Consider the following 20,296-nt stretch of genomic DNA (forward strand, 5'->3'; position numbering starts at 1 on the left):
CTTAGCTTTTATGTAAGAGTAGCAGACTAACTATTTACTGATTTTCTTCCTCATTGCTCATAGCACAGATGTTTAGATGGTAGATCATATCATATATCCTATCCCCATTTGACAACTCAACGCACACTCACAAACATTCATAAACCCACTTACCTGTTCTATCAGAGTTCAGCATTTACAGAGATGTCTGCTTACCTTGAACTAGTAAGTACTGTCTTGCTTTCCTTTTGTTTTCACTGTAATAATCTTTGGATGTTGTTTGCCAGGCACAGATGTCATCTTTTTCCTTCACATATTCTTTCTTCCGGATTTCTCATCAAAACCTGAAACACAGAAGGGAGCAGCTCCTTGACTTCTGTAGGCATATAGGAAAGAACCAGACATCTCAAATCAGGGACTTCTAATTTATTTCTAATTTTCCTTTGATTGGCTATAGTTTAATCACAGTTTTAGAAATTCACCTAATTAGGTGAGATTTAGAATAGAGCTATCTCAAAATACAGACGAAAAGAGGCTCTCCTCCTTAACAACTAAAGATCTGATACTGATTTGGCTTCTCACGTAAGGCCTTTCATTGAATATAGAATGCTAGCCTCTGTCTCTGTAGGAGACGCTAAAGCACTATAAGTTAGCTACAGTCAGTTGTAAAATCAAGGCTGTGAGAGTGGGAGAACTCAACACAATATTTCGGAATTGCTGAAACCAGGATGGTTTACTCCTGAACCTAGTTTTAACAGATGTCAGTGGTGGAGAGAATGAGGCACGTGTCATGAATACTGATGAAATTTAGCGTGGGTACTGCGCCATAAGATACACTCATCTATATGGATTTGTCATTCTCCCTATAAAAGAAAACAGCTTTTCCCCAGAAGCTCTCCTTCAGTCGGGAAGGACAATTCTCGCTTGTCAACTGTGGGCCCAAACAGTTTCACACACAGCAGGGTGTGAAAACTGGACGAGAAGAGGAGGGCAGAGGCAGCAGATGTGGTATTCATCATTGTGCCACGTGGTTCAATGCAACTCCACTGTTGCACCATCCTCAGCGGACCCCACAGCCCAGCCCATCTGACCCTCAACTCCTCTAGATGTGACACAGGTATGAGGTGGAAGGTGGCGACAGGAAGCAGAAAGAACTCAGTATGATTCCTTCACAAGCACCTTTAACGGCTCTCTCCTTACTGCTGCCATAGGACAAATCCATCTTTTCTAACAGGAACTGTAAGAGAGAAGAACAAACCTGACTCCATATTGGGTTTATTCCTTTAGCTCTAACCCTTGTGCTTCGTTGCTTGTGCTTAGTCACGCTGTCTCTGTAAAAGACTGTTGCCTATAGCCTGAAATATACATTATAGCCCATTCTCAAGGCTCTTCCTTTTAAAGGTATAACACTTTTCCATTCATATAAAGATAAAAAATTGCAGAACAAAGAACAACATTGGTTGTGGAGGTTTATAGGAACATTACGACCAGATCTATGTGGACAGCTGCAATAACAAAGGATTCTGGCATCGAGAAGTATGTGACCACCAACCACATCCGCTCCCCCTTTTATATCAAAGTAGCCTGAATTCTAACTGGGGTAAGAAGGTTCTTTGGGACACTAGTCCACCATCTTCGCAAACTGCTGGCTTTCTGAATAAAGTCTCTATTCCTTGCCCCAACAACTTGTCTCTCGATTTACTGGTCTGTAGTGCAGCAAGCAGTATGAGCTTGGACCCGGTAACTAGATATTCTAAGAACTCATCTACAACGAGAGCATAGTGTAGGTTGGGAGTTTCTTGTAGGCAATCTTCTTCAATATCCTTTTAGGAGAAAAGTAGCTCTTAAAGCTAGTAAGAGGCTAATTTTATGTTAGGTGTTTAAAATTAAACATTAAAATATGAACTATGTGAAATCTACATAGTGAAATCTGATGTTGACAGAGTGTAATGTAGGTAGAGAGTGAGGGGATGGGGTAGTGGTTTGGGTCGTACTAAATCAGAATGAAGACCTCCCACACCCAGTCATCCCCTTGGTCCCCAAGACTATTAGGTAAAATACTGGGCTCAGAAAGAATATACTGGGCATGTGTTAAGAGTCCAAGCCCCTACTTTACAGATTAATTAGACTCAGAGAGAGAGAGTGATTTGCAAAAGATTACGCACATAGGGAAAACTGGTGCTGGAACGACTCCGTGTATTTTCTGCTTTATTGAACCATCTCTCCACAACTGTCATGTGTCCACTAGATGACAAAAGTTCCTAGTAAATAATGATATAACAAGCAGCATCTAGCATCACGTACAAAGAACTGCCTAAGTACCTTATTTTAGTTGCGTTAACAAAGACTGAACAGCGTCTGTCAGCTCGGATCACAAGGACAGACAAAAGAGATATGAACCGATACCTCCCAACTGTCTAGAAAACTACCATTTATCGAGCACCCACCATAAGCCAGAGTTGGGTACACCACTTATGTGGCCTCTGATGTATCTAGAAACTCCGAAAATAATATAGGTTTTATTAAATGGTGCAGATGAGGAAACTGAGTCAGGGAAATATAATCTCTTGTATGAAGTTACACACAGCTAGCAAGTTCTTTGATTCCATGGCCCCATGCACAATGACTCCTGCCTGTGACAAACAGCACTATACACGAAGCAAATATGCATCAATTTGAAAACCCCAAAGCCTATGAATAGAAACAGAGTGGATGGTATTTGGAAGGAGATTAAAGAAAGGAAGGGAGAAAAGGCAAGCTAAGAGAGTTATGTAAATATATTCTGCCATGACTCTTAACACGAGTGAGGGCTGTGTGTTAAGATCTTCGGACGTACCAAATACACAAATGCAATTAGAGCATATAATTTCACCCATAAAATTTAGGGAAAGATATTTGTGCTATTAGGTATCTGAGGATGAGCAAAGAACTGCAAGTCTGAATGAATTAGGATGGATGAGTTACAGTAACCCCAATATTTTTAAATAACAGAATCACTCTGGGAATGGTGACATACCTGAAGGAACTGTGACCAACCAGGAAATGGGAGATTCAGGACAGCATCTCATGCCCCCTTCTTTAATTTGCCAAAGTTAACAGTGCACTCGATCCCCAAAAAATTAAACATAGAATTACTATGATTCAGCAATTCCACTTCTGGGTATGTTACCAGAAAGTACTGAAAGCAGGGACTCAAATAGGTATTTGTACACCATGTTCATAGCTGCCTTATCTGTTATATTGTTCACAACAGCAGAAAGGTAGAAACAACCCAAGTGTCCATAAACGAATGAATGGGTTAACAAAATGTGGTATATACATACAATGGAATAGTATCCATTCTTTAAAAGAATGAAATTCTGATACACGCTGCAATGTGACTGAATCTTTAAAACATTATGGTAAAAAAAAAAAAAATTACGGTGAGTGGAATAAGCCAGATGCAAAAGGATAAATATTGTTTGATTCCACTTGTATGAGGTTCCTAGAGTCAAATTCATAGAGAAAGTAGAACAGAGGTCATCGGGGGATGAGGGGACTGAGGAATGGGAAGTTACTGTTTGATGGTCACAGAGTTTCAGTATGAGCTGATGAAAAAGATTCTAGAGACAGAGGTGGTGACGGTTGTACAACATTGTGAGTGTACTTAATGCCACTGAATTGTACATTTAAAAATAATTACAATGGGGCTTCCCTGGTGGCGCAGTGGTTGAGAGTCCGCCTGCCGATGCAGGGGACACGGGTTCGTGCCCCGGTCCAGGAAGATCCCACATGCCGCGGAGCGGCTGGGCCCGTGAGCCATGGCCGCTGAGCCTGCGCGTCCGGAGCCTGTGCTCCGCAATGGGAGAGGCCACAACAGTGAGAGGCCCGCGTACCGCAAAAAAAAAAAATAATAATAATTACAATGGTAAATTTTATGTTAAGTATATTTTATCACAATAATCAAAATGCTCAGAAAAAGAAAGGTGTGGGAGCATAACTGGAGGGATGGGGATGAAGAGGACTGAAATTGTTTAGACATCAGTTGAGCATCTCATTTTGCTAAAAGTGTGAGCAGCTGACAAATTCCTGGCTTCTTTAGATGACAATTTCATAACTTGGAAGACAAAGGAAGCAACAGGGGCAAGTGTTATACTAGGAAGAACTTCTGGGCAGTAGAGAAATGAAGCAAAAAAAAGTGGTCACATCTTCTTGGAGTTCAAAGTAGTACCAGCAGCATCTACCCAACAACAGGTGAATGGACAAAGATGTGGTGTGTGTGTATATATATACACACACAATGGAATCCTACTCAGCCATAAAAAATGAATAAAATGTTGCCATTTGCAACAACATGGATGGACTTGGAGGGAATTATGTAAAGTAAAATAAGTCAGACAGAGAATGACAAATACCATATATCACACGTGGAATCTAAAAAATATAAAACTAGTGAATACAACAAAAAAGTAACAGACTCACAGAAAAAAAATATATCATTTTTTTCATATGGAAAACCAATTGTTCCAACACCCTTTACTCTTGATTCTCTATGTTTTCCACTGGGACTTCCAAGTCCTCCTGTATCATACAGAAACATCCATTTTGTTCAGCTTATCACTGGGCTCTCTATTCTGCACCACTCATCTATTTTTCTGTACCCTTTCACCAAAAACACAGTATCTTAATTACTAAGAGTTTAGAATAGATTTTGATAGTTAGTGGAGTCCTAACTCTTTTTTTCTCCTTTTGCAAAACTCCCTTGTTAATAAATTCATGAATTTTTACACTGCCACTCAAATTTTAGAATGCTGTTGGGATTTTGCTTAGAACTGCAATGAATTTATAAATACTTTGTTGTAAACATTGACATCTTATGATATTGATCTTCCCCTTCCATGTATATGGTATATCTTACCATTTCTTTAATGATTTCCAAGTATTTGCACATCTATTTACAATTTACTGTACGTTTCTACATAATTTTGAGGGCTGCAGTGATTTAAAAAAAAACCCAAATCCAAAGACATCAACTCATCCCTCTCTCAGTGTAGCTCTGCTAGGACTTTCTATTACACTTAGAATGAAATTCGAATTCTTTACTCTGGCATGATTATAATACATGGCTTGGTGCTGTTTTCCTCTTAAACTTTATCTTGTATCTTCTGTTATTCATTAAGCTTTAGCCACACAAGTTTTCTTAATGTACCCCAAACTCAACAAGCTAATCCACCTTGGGACCTTTGTCCATGCAGCTTCCCTTTTCTGGAACCCTTATTCCCCAGGTATGCCCCTGGCTGGTTTCTTCTTACCGTTAGGGTCTCAGTTGAGATGTCATCTCTGAGGGACCATCCCTGTCCACAAGAGAATGGCCCTCTGATCATTCATAATGGTACAGCTCCTTTATTTCTTCACAGCATTTGTCACCATTTGAAGTTATCTTGTTTAACTCTTTATTGGTGTTTCCCATAGTAGACTAGAAGTGCTACATGATCAGGGACCCTGCTGACTTGTTCTCTCCTGTGTCCTCAGCACCTCAAACAGTTTCTGGCACACACTAGGTGTTTTTCAATGAATATTTGCTGAATAAATGAGTAAGTGAATAAATGAACTAACTCTGATCTCCCCTGAGCCCCCTGGTTGTTCCTTCTGTGTCCTCTTATATCAGCTATGGAGTATTCCCTTTCTCCCACTGGCCATATACACGCTAGCAAATTAAATAATATTACATAGATATTTCTAGTCTCTCAAAGAAATAGCTTAACTGCACAAATACTTATAATGTGTTTAGGAATTCTAAACACATCTATGGTCTGTGTATCCAGGTTTCTAAGTGTCTTAGAACAGAGGAAGCCCCACTCTCCCATTCACCCCATTTTTATACCTAAAAGATAACCATTAAGAGTTTCTCTGCATGGAAACAGAAACATTTTATCCATTTACAAACACCTATACATCTATCCATCAATATATCTATCTATCTATCCATCTCTCTATTTATCCAACATAGACAATTTGAATGATAAAATATAAAAAGTTTTATTCCTCTTGATAAAGTATTATTTTTCAGTGGATCTGAGTTTAAGAAGTCAGATTCCCAGTCCCACCCCTAGAGATTGTGATTCCACAAACCTGGGTTGAGGCACGGAGTCTTCATTTTCAACAAGTACCCTAGATAATTCTGATGCGGTAGTCCAAAAACCATTCTTTAGGAACTACTCACCTAGATCAAGGCCATTTAATGCCATCCTTACTTAAGAACCACGGGGAAGAAGCAAAAAGAAGAAAAGACCATTCAGCCTCCCGAACACCAGAGGGCAGATGGAGCCACGTGTATGCTCAGTGACAAGATGTGTCACAGGCCCTTAACTCAAGAAGGGGGGCGGGGGGCTTCCCTGGTGGCGCAGTGGTTAAGAATCTGCCTGCCAATGAAGGACACAAGGGTTCAAGCCCTGGTCCGGGAAGATCCCACATGTGCAGAGCAACTAAGCCCAAGTACCACAACTACTGAGCCTGAACTCCAAAGCCAGCGATCCACAACTACTAAGGCTGCGTGCCACAACTAATGAAGCCCGCGCGCCTAAAGGCCATGCTCTGCAACAAGAGAAGCCACCGCAGTGAGAAGCCTGCGCACCGCAAGGAAGAGTAGCCCCCGCAGGCGGCAACTGGAGAAAGCCAGCGTGCAGCAATGAAGACCCAATGCAACCCAAAATAAATAAATTTTTTTTTTTTTTAAAAGGGGGTAGCACATCCTTGTGCCTCCAGTGAGAACCCAAGAATGTGAAGTACTTATGAAGCCATATAAACAATCAGGGAAGCAGTTCAAAACTGGTAGTGAGGAAACCTGGGTTCTCGACTCATTGCTGCCCTGGGCCTCAGTTTCTTCACAGGCAAAATGAGGAGATGCTGCAGATGAATGAACAAGCTCGTTCCAGCCCTTCCAGTTTACGAGAAACTTCAACATCTCATGGAGCTCTTCACGATGGGGCTATGGCTGAGTTTTACTTTGTACCTTCCAAAATTTTTAGGATGATCATATATTATTTTTATAATGGGAAAGAAAATAATTCAAAACATTTTAAAAGACAACGTTTCTCACTGTTACTCAGACATTATTTTCACAAGCTAAGATGCTTGTATTCCAATGCTAAGCTCACTACTTTACTGCCCATGAATAGAGAACAAACAACAAGGTCTCCACACATGCTTATCCAACAGATTGTTTGAAACAAACTTAAAATTTGCTTTAATAGGCAGAACTGGACCTGTGACTCTCTACAAGATGATAAACATGGAACTAAACAGCCCAAAGATCCAATCGCGGCCAAAATCTCATACCACGTAGAGAAATTAGCAATATTTAATAATACCTCATAATTTTTTTAGACTTCTGGGTTTCAAAATTTCTGACAAAGTAATTCACGAGCCATAATTAACAAAAATAGGCAACCTTCTCAAAAGTCTCCCAGAGCGAATGTCAATTCATCAGAGCCCTCTCCCTGCAGTGAGCATGTAGTGAACAGTGACATACCAGCAATAAACTACAGAAGCCAGAGAGGTTTGGATCTTGCCCTGAACTGGTGTCTGCTGAAAACGGCTTTAGCAAAAGAAGGTTGTGACTAGAAGTTAACGTTTCCAGCGCCCACTTATTAGCATGTCTAGCGAATCAGAGAAGGGAGATGATATAGTCTGTACAACCAGAGAGTTCACGTCACAGGATATTTACAAATACTTACTGCTGTTTCAGTCTTCAGAGAAATTCGGTCACTGCTCTAACGGCAGACAAAGGATGCAGACACTGTAAGCAGTCACCCTAGGTGGTCTCCTAAGAAAGACTCCCATCACCTCCTGGTTGCTCCAGCCATAAAACGATGCATTCTCTTTCTTCATCACCCCTCTTCCCATTCATCAAATCCTAGCAGCACTACCTCTCAAACACGTTCCCTCTATTTGTTCCTCTCTCCTTATTTCCAATGCCATTCCTAGTCCAAGCCACCGTCATGTCTCCCTTAGACTACTTCCATAGCCTTCATGCTAACGGCCCCCCTTGACCCGGGCCCGAGTCAATTCCTTCTTCTCACGGTGGCCATATTTATATAGTAGATCATTTCCCTCCCCCACTTAAAACTCTTCAGTGTCTCCTGATTTTCACAGAAAACATAAACTCCAACCCCTCTTCACCTCTCAAACCTTATGTCACGACAATCTTCCCTTCACGCTCAGTACTTCTCGCATTGGCCTCCTTTTCCTTCCTTCCTTTGCCAAGCCCGTTCTAACTTGCCGTCCCCACTGCTTCCTTAGATCACTGTTTCTCCAGCTTGTCCCACAGCTGGCTCCATCTCATCGTTCCAACCCAACACACGTGACCTTCCCTGACCACTATATCCTAAATACTATCAACCTATATTTGTGTTTTCTCTCCCCCTATTTATATCCTGTAGGATCCTTAAGTCTCATTGTTTGACTGCTCATTTCCTCCCCGCAAAGAGAATGTAAGCTCTGTGAGGAAGAAGATCTTGCTTTTCCTATTCAGTGCTAAAGCCCCAGGGCCTAGAACACAGCACATAGTAGATACTGAGTGACTTTTTGTCAATTGAACGCCTGTGTTGCTTCAGATTAAATCAGGGCCCAACTTTTCAATGTTCCTTGTCCATTCAAAGTCAGTTCGTTGCCCAGAAGACAAGTTGTTAATTTGCAGAAGGGACATCTCTCTCTCTCTATAAATATCTTCGTTGTTACCCACAACTAGGTTAGCCTCCGACACAGAGTTCATTGCTCTGGAAACAGAAGATTCTTCGAAGATGTCAAATGAAACTTGAACCTAGTTGACAAGCTAAGATGACTCATACAGTGTGTCTTGACTCGGGGGAACAATTGTGTAGGTTGTCACCGCTGGAAGTGAAAGGCTCAGAGCCTGAGTGGGTTGATCGTTATGTCACACGGACTGAGGCAGGCGGATATTTTAAAAGTGCTAAGAAAATCTGCTAGGATTCTCTGTGCTCTGGCCTGGCATTCAGTATGGGGAGAGTTCATTTGGGGCCCAGGTAAGAGGATCAACTGTCTGAAATTTCAGATGGGGCACCATTTCAAGGTAATTTCACTCTGACTTGCAGAGTGAACTACAAAGTGGGAGTGACAGCCAATTTTCTGCGGAGTATCATGATTCAAAAATCACTTTTACACATTCACCATCTCTTCTGTTCCTCAGGGCAACTCCAAAAGCTTGGCCAAATGTAGTAATTATACCCATTTCATATATGGAGTATGAGAGCCATGATCCCACATGAGTAAATATGGAAACTTGATTTAGAATCAAGATCTTAGGTCGTCTAGAGATGTTAATGAACCAGCAAGAGAGATACTGCAAAAGCCATTTTCAAAATCAACTTTTTTGAGGTATAATTTACATATAATAAAATACTCCCATTTTAAGTGTTCAGTTCATTGGATTTTGACAAATACATATATACTCCTGTACCTACCACCACAATTAAGATAGAGCACGTTTCATCCCCTGAGAAGTTCCTTCATGTCCCTCCATACTCCATTCCCCCCTTTACACCTCCTACCTCTGCCCCAGGAAGGCACTGATCTGCTTCCTGTCACTGTATATTGACGTGCTTTTTCTAGAATCTCATACGAATGAAATTAGACAGTCCGAATTTTTTTTGCATCTGGCTCCTTTCACTCAGCATATTTCTGAGATATAGTCACGTTGTTACACATATTAGTAGTTTGTTCGTTTTTATTGTTTTGTTTTATGTTACAGTATTCTATTGTATGGCTATACCCCAATTTGTTTATCCATTCATCTACTGATGGACATTTGTCGGGGTTTCTTTTTTAATTGAGGTATAGTTGATGTACAACATGATATACGTTTCAGGTGTACATCATAGTGATTCACAATTTTTAAAGGTTATATTTCATTTATAGTTATTACAAAATATTGACTATCGTCCCTGTGTGTACAATATATCCTTGCAGCTTATTTTATACACAATAGTTTGTACCTCTAAAACCCCTACCCCTATCCTGTCCCTCTCCCTCTCCCCACTGGTAAGTACTGGTTTGCTCTGTTTATCTGCGAGTCTGTTTCTTTTTTGTTATATTCAACTAGTTTGTTGTATTTTTTAGATTCCACATATAAATGATATCATACAGTACTTGTATTTCTCTGTCTGACTTATTTCACTTAGCATAATACCCTCCAAGTCTATCCATGTTGTTGCAAATGGCAACATTTCATTCTTTGCATGGCCAAGTAACATTCCATTGTGTGTGTGTGTGTGTGTGTGTGTGTGTGTGTGTGTGTGTGTGTGCCTCACATCTTTTTTTTCTGTGAATACTTTGGAGTGGAATGGCCAGATCCTATGGTAAGGGTATTTTTAATCTTATAAAAACTGAAAACGGTGATCCAACGTGGTTTTACAATTTTACATTCCTCCCAGCAGTGTATGAGAGTTCCAGTTGCCCCATGTCCTCACCAACACTTGGTATTGTCAGGCTTTTAATTTTATCCACTTTGATAGGTATGAGGTGGTATTTCATTGTGGTTTGAATGTGGGTTTCCTTGAGGCTAATAATGTTGAGCATCTTTTAACATGCTTATTGCCCATCTATATAACTTCTGCAAAAGGCAATTTGAGAGGTAAGAGATATAAGTAATTTCATCTCTCATGTGCAAGAACTTGCTTTATTCTAGAAACAATTTTTGAAAAATATAACCTGGAAAAAGATTTATAAAAAGACTTATAAAATATTCAGATTATAAAAATCAAATATATTTAGAGGCTAAACTAAAAATAATGAAAGCAGTAATATGGTAGAAAATATCCACATTGTATTTGCTTTGTATTTTTTACTATACATTCATCTAATGCTCTAAGAACCTAGGGGACCTGAATTGGCAGGAAGGGGCTGAGATTGAATTAACTTGATCTCAGCAAAGGGAAAAGCTTTGCTCTTTTCACTTCCAATTACTCTTTCTTCCCTAGACTTCATTTTATAAATCATGGGCTCAATTATTCACGGTATCTTTTTATATCTAGTCTCATAAAACTGTAAGGTGAATCATTACAAAATTAATATTCAACAGGCTTTATATAACTCTGCTTAATGCAATGTATAACTCAGATTTTTATCACTGCAGGCCTCTCAAGATCTATAAACGCGACTAAATTAATAAAACATCATGTATTTAACTCTAACAATCCCATCACAACCTCAACACCGCAAAATCACTAAATTTAAACTAGACAACCAGACAGACATTGATGACAGACATGGACTATATAGTAAAGGCCAGACCCAGCAATCCCACTACTGGGCATATACCCTGAGAAAACCAGAATTCAAAAAGAGTCATGTACCAAAATGTTCATTGCAGCTCTATTTACAATAGCCAGGACATGGAAGCAACCTAAGTGTCCATCATCGGATGAATGGATAAAGAAGATGTGGCACATATATACAATGGAATATTACTCAGCCATAAAAAGAAATGAAATTGAGCTATTTGTAATGAGGTGGATAGACCTAGAGTCTGTCATACAGAGTGAAGTAAGTCAGAAAGAGAAAGACAAATCCCGTATGCTAACATATATATATGGAATTTAAGAAAAAAAAAATGTCATGAAGAACCTAGGGGTAAGACAGGAATAAAGACACAAACCTACTAGAGAATGGACTTGAGGATATGGGGAGGCGGAAGGGTAAGCTGTGACAAAGCAAGAGAGAGGCATGGACATATATACACTACCAAATGTAAGGTAGATAGCTAGTGGGAAGCAGCCGCATAGCACAGGGAGATCAGCTCAGTGCTTTGTGACCACCTAGAGGGGTGGGATAGGGAGGGTGGGAGGGAGACGCAAGAGGGAGGGGATATGGGAACATGTGTATATGTATAACTGATTCGCTTTGTTATGGAGCAGAAACTAACACACCATTGTAAAGCAATTATACTCCAATAAAGATGTAAAAAAAAAAAAAAAAGAAAAGAAAAGGCCAAGCTCTGTATGAAGAGTCCCATGATGACAACCAAGGTCATGTTCTAACACATTTGTTTTGAGAAACTCATAGTTGTAATAAAATTGAGCTATTGTGCTTCTAGAGCACTTACACAGAAACCGCTCTGAATTTTTTATACCATATGGTCCCAAAAGAGTTTCTCACTCTTATATAATCATCACCTCCCAGGTGGAAAAGAAAAAGCTGATGAATGCATCTACTAGATACTACCTCCTAACCCCTGCCCAAATACATGTATAGAATTTCCAGCCCAGAAGGAATCTTACAGATCTTTCAGTCCAATGATCACATTTTATAGAAAAGGAAACCAAGACTGAGACAAGGGAAATTACCAGCTTAAGGTTAGACAATCTGTTAAAAACAGCTGGGTATTAAATTCAGATCTTCTAACTCTGACTCCAGATTGATTGTCTTGTGAGTTTTTTCTTTTTCTTCTTAAGACTTTTCCCTCTGTTTTCTATAGTTATATAGGTTCAATGTAGAAAATTTTGAAAACTCAGAAAAGCACAAAGAAAAAAAATCGCTGAATCGCCTCTAATCTCAAGACTCTGAGACAATCACTTTCAAACTCTGGGTGGGGCAGTATGATGCAGAAGCTAAGAGGGCTGCTTCTGGAGTCACACACTTGGCTTCATATCCTTGCTTATTTGTTTAACAAGCTTGTGACCATGGAGAAGTTACTACACCCTCCTCAGCTTCAGTGCCCTTGTCAGTAAAATGGGGCTGACAGGGACACTCATCTCTTCGTGCTGTTGTCAGAATGAGGTGGGATGGAATTTGAAAAGCATTTCACACACTGCCTGGCAGTTAGCAGACACTCAATAAACATTAGCCATCATGTAAAGATGTGGCACATATATACAATGGAATATTACTCAGCCATAAGAAAGAATGAAATAATGGCATTTGCAGCAACATGGATGGACCTAGAGATGATCATACTAAGTCAGTCAGACAGAGAAAGATAAATATATGATATCACTTATAAGTGAAATCTAAAAAAATGATACAAATGAACTTATTTACAAAACAGAAAGAGACTCACAGACTTAGAAAACGAACCTAGGCTTACCAAAGGGGAAAGGTGGGGAGGGAAGGATAAATAAGGAGGTTGGGATTAACATATACACACTACTATATATAAAACAGATCATCAACAGGATCTTCTGTATAGCACAGGAAACTCTACTCAATACTCGTAATAACCTATATGGGAAAAGAATCTGAAAAAGAATAAATATATGTATATGTATAACTGAATCACTTTGCTGTACAGCTGAAACTAACACAACACTGTAAATCAACTATACTCCAATATAAAATTTTAAAAAAAAGAAAGGCAAAAAAAACCACATTAGCCATCATGATTTTATCCTTTTGGACACTGATCTATGCATATGTTCTTATTCTTTAAAAAGAGTCAATAAAGTCTGTGGCTTTATTTCACCTAATAGTACTCTGCCAGGAAAAGTCATTCCCCAGTTGCCTTTTCCACTACACGAAACTAGCCCAAAGAAATCCAAATGTAAACAGCTGTCTGGAGAGCCAGATACTGATGTTCTAACCACTAGGAAGAAGTTCCCACAATCCAGCAAATATCTCAGAGTTTTGGGTATTGTCCCAAGAAACAAGGCTGCAGCCCCCTTCCCTACCAAGTCCTGATGATGACCCACTAGTGGAGCTTCAGAAAGAATACGGTCCCTGGCCAATTCCCTCAAAGTCTCAGCCCATTCAGAGCTCTGCCACCTCAGTGTTGCCAGGAACCAGAAGGGCTCAATGACCTTTCCACACCAGGGTCATCTCAGAGGATTGTTTGCGATATCATCATGACCACGCTGGTGACTTCCAGCTAACGCAGGGAAGGTTTTTAAGAATAAAAGCTATCCTACTGTGATTTCTTCTCTTCTCCCTACCCTGCACAAAAAGAGAAAAAGGACTGTTTGCCTGGCAATGGTCAGTGACTGATGAGTGACAGTGTAAGCAGTGCTGTGATAAGGTTTATGAAGCTGTACCCTGGATCAATGGAAAGTAAATTGTGATTGATTAGCAATGTCTGCAATGGAAGACAGCAACAGCAGGGTGGTACGTATGCCATGTTGCTGTCCTTTCTGATCTATTTCAATGTCCTCAATTTTATAGATATGAGGACTAGGTTCATGACAATGAGGAAGCATGGCTCATTCAAGGTTACAGAGATAGTAATGACAAAGCTGAGACCAGTAACCACTTCTAATGCTTTGTAGCTCAGTGTTCTTCTCTCCATGTCTGGCTACCTTTCTTTCCTGGTGGGCAGGATGGTTTCCGGTCTTATAACCATTAGGTGGTCCTGGCATGTTACAATCCATTCAGATACTCTATGGCAAATAAGTTATGCCAAGATAATTTTAAAAACCCATCAGTCCCGGGTTTGCACCAAGGCCCTGGCAGCAGCTAGCACACAGCTGTTATGAGGATGCATAGTGTATTTTGACAAAAGACAGGTGGTTGGTTTTGTCATGTAGGTGAGATAAGATAAAAGCAGAACCGGCAGGGAAAGAGAGACTTCTTCCCCAGACTCTAAATGGATTTCTTTTTTGCATTGTAGAGCTCTAAATAAATAAAATACAAAATGAATGTTTACAATATTTCAGTTGTTGAGAAAGCAGCTATAGAGCTTTATTCCAATTTGTACCCTCTCCAGGAAAATGGAATTCAACATGAATTTTATAACGGTGGGAGGGAGAAGGCACACTCGTTTATTACTAAATATCTTCAACAGACATTTACTAAGTGCTTACGAGGTGCCAGGCATGTGCGAGGCCCCAGGGACGCAACAGGGATCAGCAGAGACATAGTTCCTGTCCTCCCATTCAGAGTCTATCGGGAAAGATGGACGATTAGAGAGCGTTGTAATAAGTGCACATATACAAACAAGAAGACAGGATTTAGGGTGCACCTGGGCTGGGGTGAAGGATTCTCAACAGGATCAGCATGCTGGACATGATTTGGAGCAACACAAAAAAAGAGTTCTGGAATCCTGTTTCCTGCCCCTTACCTAGTGGGTCACCTTGAGCAAATCACTTAAACTTTTTACCCCAATTTCCTTATCTTGCAAAATAAAGTTGATAATTCCTACATTCTTTTTCCCTACGCCAGGTTTTGAGTTAAAGTTTATTAAGTTCCCAGGGGAACCTGGCACAGAGTCTGAGTTCAACAAATATTTGTCAAATGAATGAAAGAATTGTTATCAAACACACACTGGATCTTTAATAGCAAAAGGGGCACTTTGGCAGGGCAGAGAGTGAGGAAACACAGAGGAACGAGACGAGACATTAGTCCTGTCTTCTACCTACTCAGAGAGACTGAGAATATATACTATGCTTACACGCACGCACACACACACACATATATATATATGTATATGTAACAAATACACGGCGAAGTCATAGAGAACCATATTTGAGTGGCTGAGTCAGGGAGGGCTCTACAGCGGGACTCTCCCTTGAGCCACAAGTGAGATGTCCATATGTAGTTTTCAAATTTCTAATAGCCATATTAATAAAAGTAAAAAGAATAATATATTTAATCCAATATAGCCAAATAATGTCATTTCGATGCGTAAGCAATATGCGTTTATTAACGTGATATCTTACATTCTATCTTTGTGTGTGTCCTAAGCCTTCCAACCCCGCGTGTAGTTTATATTTACATTACGTCTCAACTTAGCCTGGTCACACTGCAGATGATCGGCAGCCACGGGTGGCTAATGGCTTCTGTACTGGACAGAAGTTAGGAGACAGAAGAGTTCGTTGAAGACAGAGGCACTCAGGTGGGCTTAAGGAGGAAGTGGGGCTTGAACAGGATGGACATCAAAAGCCCTGACTCGGGGTGTTTTTAAGAGCCCTCTCCTGGCGTGAAGGCTTTGGTTGCATCACCTTCCAGAAGTCTCCCTGACCTGGTGCGTTCTGCCGCGAGGAGTTTCTGAATCTACTCCCTGCTGGTGCAGATGCCACACTTGATCTGGTTCGTACCCTCTGCTGGCACCTCTGACGCCCTCACTGCCCTCTCCTTCCTGGTACCCCTCACCTGGCACAGTGGCTGGTGTATGGGAAGCGCACATACGTAAAGGTGACTTCTTCGCTGCGCTCTGTGGCTCTAAATAAACAAAACGCAAAATGAAGACGAGATAGCCAAGCTCTGGCTTCCAAAGCCACTAGGTCTGACAGAGCCCCCGTGTGCCCTCCAGCCACAGAGAGTTAGGAGGTGAACAAATGCCACAGCCACTCCTAGCAGAAAACCAATGGGTGCACACGTGCCAAGCGGGCAACAGATGGGCACACGGCCAGGCTGTGGGGCAAGCATGTGGCAGAGACATACTAAGAAAAGAAGACAACAGTCTGAAAATGGCCAAGTCCACTACTTCCTAAGGCGAGATGGAGTAGGGAGACCCACGTGGCCAGGAAGCGTGTGGTGACGTGTACTAGAAAAGAATTTAGGTGGTGAATAACACAGGAAATGAGAAAGATGGATGTAAGAGGAGGAGGGCAGACACCCAGAAACCAAGACTCATATTACAGGCTGTCCCCCCAACAGCTTGGGACACCCTCACCTAAGTGAGCCTCTGCAGCGTCCCCTCCTCTAGAGCCTAGGCTGGGTCATGGTGATGGCTGGACCCACATCTGCCCTCCTTCTGCTCAGTCCTGTCTTGTCCCAAACTTAACATCCAGGCAACAAACTCGGGCAAGTAAATAAGTAAGGAAGTGGCTTGGAGAAGGAGGGGCATCATGCATTCTCCCCACAGCTCCCCGCCGTGTCCCAAGCACAGAGTTACTATCGGTTTGAAGGAGGAATTTCTTAGTGGCCGCTAGTCTTGGCTCAATAGTATCATCATCAGAACACACGTCCCTTGTGTAGAAGAAGCCCCCCACGATCCACCCACTGTCAGCAAGTGGGAGTATGACCCCAGCGTGCCCAGGTCTTGCAATTTTCCCAAAGTTTTAAAGATAGATTTTCTGTGACATTTTCCAGTTTTAAAATGTTTGGAACTATGTCGATAAATGTTTAAATGCTGTGCCGGGCCACACTGTGGGAGCCAAAGAAATCAGACCGCGGGGCTCCCAGCTTGACATTTCTACTCTAGTTCAAAGAGACCCGGTCGTGGTCCGGCTCCACCATCATCAAGCCGTTCTGAGGCTTAATTCAGATCACGCACGTGAAGGGCTTACCAGAGCTTCTGGCACGTGGTGAAGGCAGTAAATAACTGGTGTCAGCTCGCACTACAGAACTTCTGAGATTTATTCCTAACTATTACACAGGGAGCAGATCACAGGAAACCCCTGAAGACAAAACATCTGAAACTGGGCTCCTCTCCCACCAATGATTCCCTATCTCCTTCTTTCTATTTCCCAGCTTAGATTTATGCCACTTTCATTTTACTTTCTCAATTCATGAAACTCAGTCTGGCTGCACAAACAAAGCAAGGGGGGGAAGAAAAAAAAGGTCAGGTGAAAGTGTAAGTTGGTATAAGTTTTCTAGAAAGTACTTCGGGAATGCTTAGCAAAAGACCAAAAAATTTTGTATTCCTTTTGACTCAGGGATTCCACTTTAAGGAATTTGAGCCCAAGTAAAAAATGACGGTTTTTCATAAAGACTTAATCCTAAAATGTTTACGACAGGAAAGTCTACAATAGAAACAATTAAGGAAATTAAATGCCCCTGAATAGGGGATTGGTTGCCAAAGTTATGATACACTAGAATGCTGACTTTTGTCTATCACATCCCCCCATGACTTTCAGAGCGCTTATGATTTTCACTGTGTCCCTGGCAGTACACACCACGGGAGCAGACAGCCTCTCAGTCTTGTTCAACACTGTATACACCACTATTTATGAGCTGGCCCGTAACAGACACTAATAAATATTTAAATACATCCAAGACAGCTTATGTAGTATGATTCCATTTTTGTGGGAAAAAAATAGGTATGTGTTTCTGGAAGTTAAATAATTAGTGCTTTGCCCTAGACTGGGCCAAGCAAACTACAGTTTCAGGATTGTCTGCTGTTTTTTGTAAATAAAGATTTACTGGAACACAGTCATGCTCATTCTTTTACACTTTCTCTAGGACTGCTTTTGCACCATAATGCACAGTTGAGTTGTTACAACACAGACTATCTGGTCCTTTAGAAAAAAGTTAGCTGACTCCCGCTCTAGATGGTAGAAGTTCTTTCTGAGTGGTCTAATAAACACACACATGTGTATACATGTATATGTATATCTGTGTGTGTGTGTATTTTTTTTACATGACTGCTTTTCCAACCAGACAAAAGACAGAATTATTTTTACGAAAGAAAGGAACGCAGAAAGAAACCGAAGAAGGATGGAGGGAGGTGGGAGGTACGGAGGGCAGAAACTGTTTATCCATATTTATCAATATAGAAAAATGTCCAAAATAAGTGAGAGTTTTAAATATGCTATGAACAGAATGCTGTCATTTTCATAATACCTGGATCAAGTGCCAAAAGAAAATATACAAAAAGGTGAGCTTGGCTGTATCTAAGTAAGGAAAATATAAATGACTATTATTTCTTTCTTTGATCTTTCTTGTATTTTCTAAAATTTCCAGAATAAAAATGCATTGCTTACATAATAAGAAAAAGAGAAATAAGTGATCTTGAACAGAAAGAGAGAAAAGAAAATACGAATCTACATAAAAAACAGGAATCTTTCTACCAGGATTTGGCAAGTAAGGGAGGGAACTCAGGGTGGGTCACAGGGGCATTTGCTTCTTCACTGCACGAGGATCAGTGCTACACTCCAGTAAAATGAAAACATGGCAAAGGCAGAGGGGTTCATACCCAGGGCCAATTTTTTGTTTCCAAAAAACATTAAAGTCGGCACCCAATTTGCACTGATGTTTTCTCTTTACATTAAAAAAAAAATTTTTTTAATACACTTCCAGAGGACAGCTTCCCATTTCTACCTAGATTAGAAAATCAGTTTAGAAAAGACGGCCATTTGCAGAAAAATGGATGGAACTAGAGTTTATCATACGAAGTGAAGTCAGACAGACAAAAAAAAAATACAATAGCACTTAAATGAGGAACCTAAAAAGATGACACACATGCACTCCCTAGCAAGACAGAAAAAGACTCGAAGACTTAGAAAATGAACTTATGGCCACCAAAGGGGCAAGATGGGGATGGGGAGGGATAAATTAGGAGGGTGGGATTAACATATCCACAGTAATATATATGTAAGTGATAATCAAAGGACCTACTGTCGAACACAGGGAAACCTACTCAACACTCTGTAATACCTTATATGGGAAAAGAATCCTAAAAACAATAGATATACCTATCTGTATAACTGAATCAGGTTGCAGTACACCCAAAACAAACACAACACTGTAAATCAACTATATTCTAATATAAAATAAAAATTAAATTTCAAAAGAAAAGGAAAGAGAAGAAAGGCCACCGATATTCCCTTCAGGGCTCGGTGACCTGGGCTGGTGTCACATCCCTGGAGCCAGAGCAGCCTTGGGTCCCAAGTCTAGACGTGGTGGGGGTGAGGGAACTGGGAAGCAGGTGCCAGCAAATGAGCCTCTCTTGGACCTGACAGGCGGACGACAACCTCCAGATGCAGGCGGACCCTCCTACAGCTCAACCAAGCCTAGTGCACCCAAAGGTCGGTGGACCCTCACGCTGCATGAGCTTTGAAAAATCACCTGGTCTCCAAGTCTCCTGGTGGTGGGGTTCCCATGGGCAGCCTCCTTCCTCGGAGTCTCCCCACCTCCGCACGACAGCAAGCTCAGCATAGCGTTTTTGGCAGGGCTTGGGAACTGTCGTGGGGGGAGCGGGGAGCGAAGGATAAGGAGGAAGAAGTAAGGAAACACGAGCTCTGGGGTGTTTCTTCTGCCACAGTCCACTCGAATCTACGACCCAGTAACAGGACTTCCTCTAAGGCTCTGGTCGCCGGTAACCCGAGTGGGGCATGAAAAAATGCTGCCACCTTGTGGCCATTTCCCGTAACAACAACTTTAAAACCGGTCCTAGGTATCCCCCTAAGGGACACTTCATAACAAGGACTGCGGGGCTCTAAAGCAGGGGTCCCCAGCCTTTTCGGCACCAGGGACTGGTTTCATGGAAGACAATTTTATGGACAGGGGCGGGGATGGTCCCGGAAGTAATGCAAGCGATGGGGTGGATGGTTCCAGCGGCAATAGGAGAGATGGGGGGTCGTTTAGTCGGTAATGCGAGCAAAGGTTCAGGTGGCAATGGGAGTGACGGGGAGCGCTGGGGAGTCACAGATGAAGCTGCGCTAGCTCTCCC

At 41.3% G+C, this 20,296-nt stretch overlaps 1 protein-coding gene across 5 annotated transcripts in view; it reads right to left on the reverse strand.

The window, feature by feature from the left end:
• The window catches only part of FRMD4B (FERM domain containing 4B), a 336,453-nt gene that overhangs the window by 234,140 nt on the left and 82,017 nt on the right, over positions 1-20,296 (reverse strand). For 4 of the 5 annotated variants that reach the window (XM_027121373.1, XM_027121372.1, XM_027121370.1 and 1 more), the window contains one exon: positions 196-323. The gene's annotated coding sequence lies outside the window, so the exon portion shown is untranslated. Of the gene's footprint in view, positions 1-195; positions 324-2,144; positions 2,168-20,296 lie in introns of those variants that run through there. The other variant, XM_027121374.1, reaches the window with a different exon arrangement.

This window comes from Aethalodelphis obliquidens, unplaced genomic scaffold (genome assembly GCF_003676395.1).
Source record: "Aethalodelphis obliquidens isolate GAN/ISIS:26980383/991018 unplaced genomic scaffold, ASM367639v1 scaffold22, whole genome shotgun sequence".
NCBI classification, from domain to species: Eukaryota; Metazoa; Chordata; class Mammalia; order Artiodactyla; family Delphinidae; genus Aethalodelphis; species Aethalodelphis obliquidens.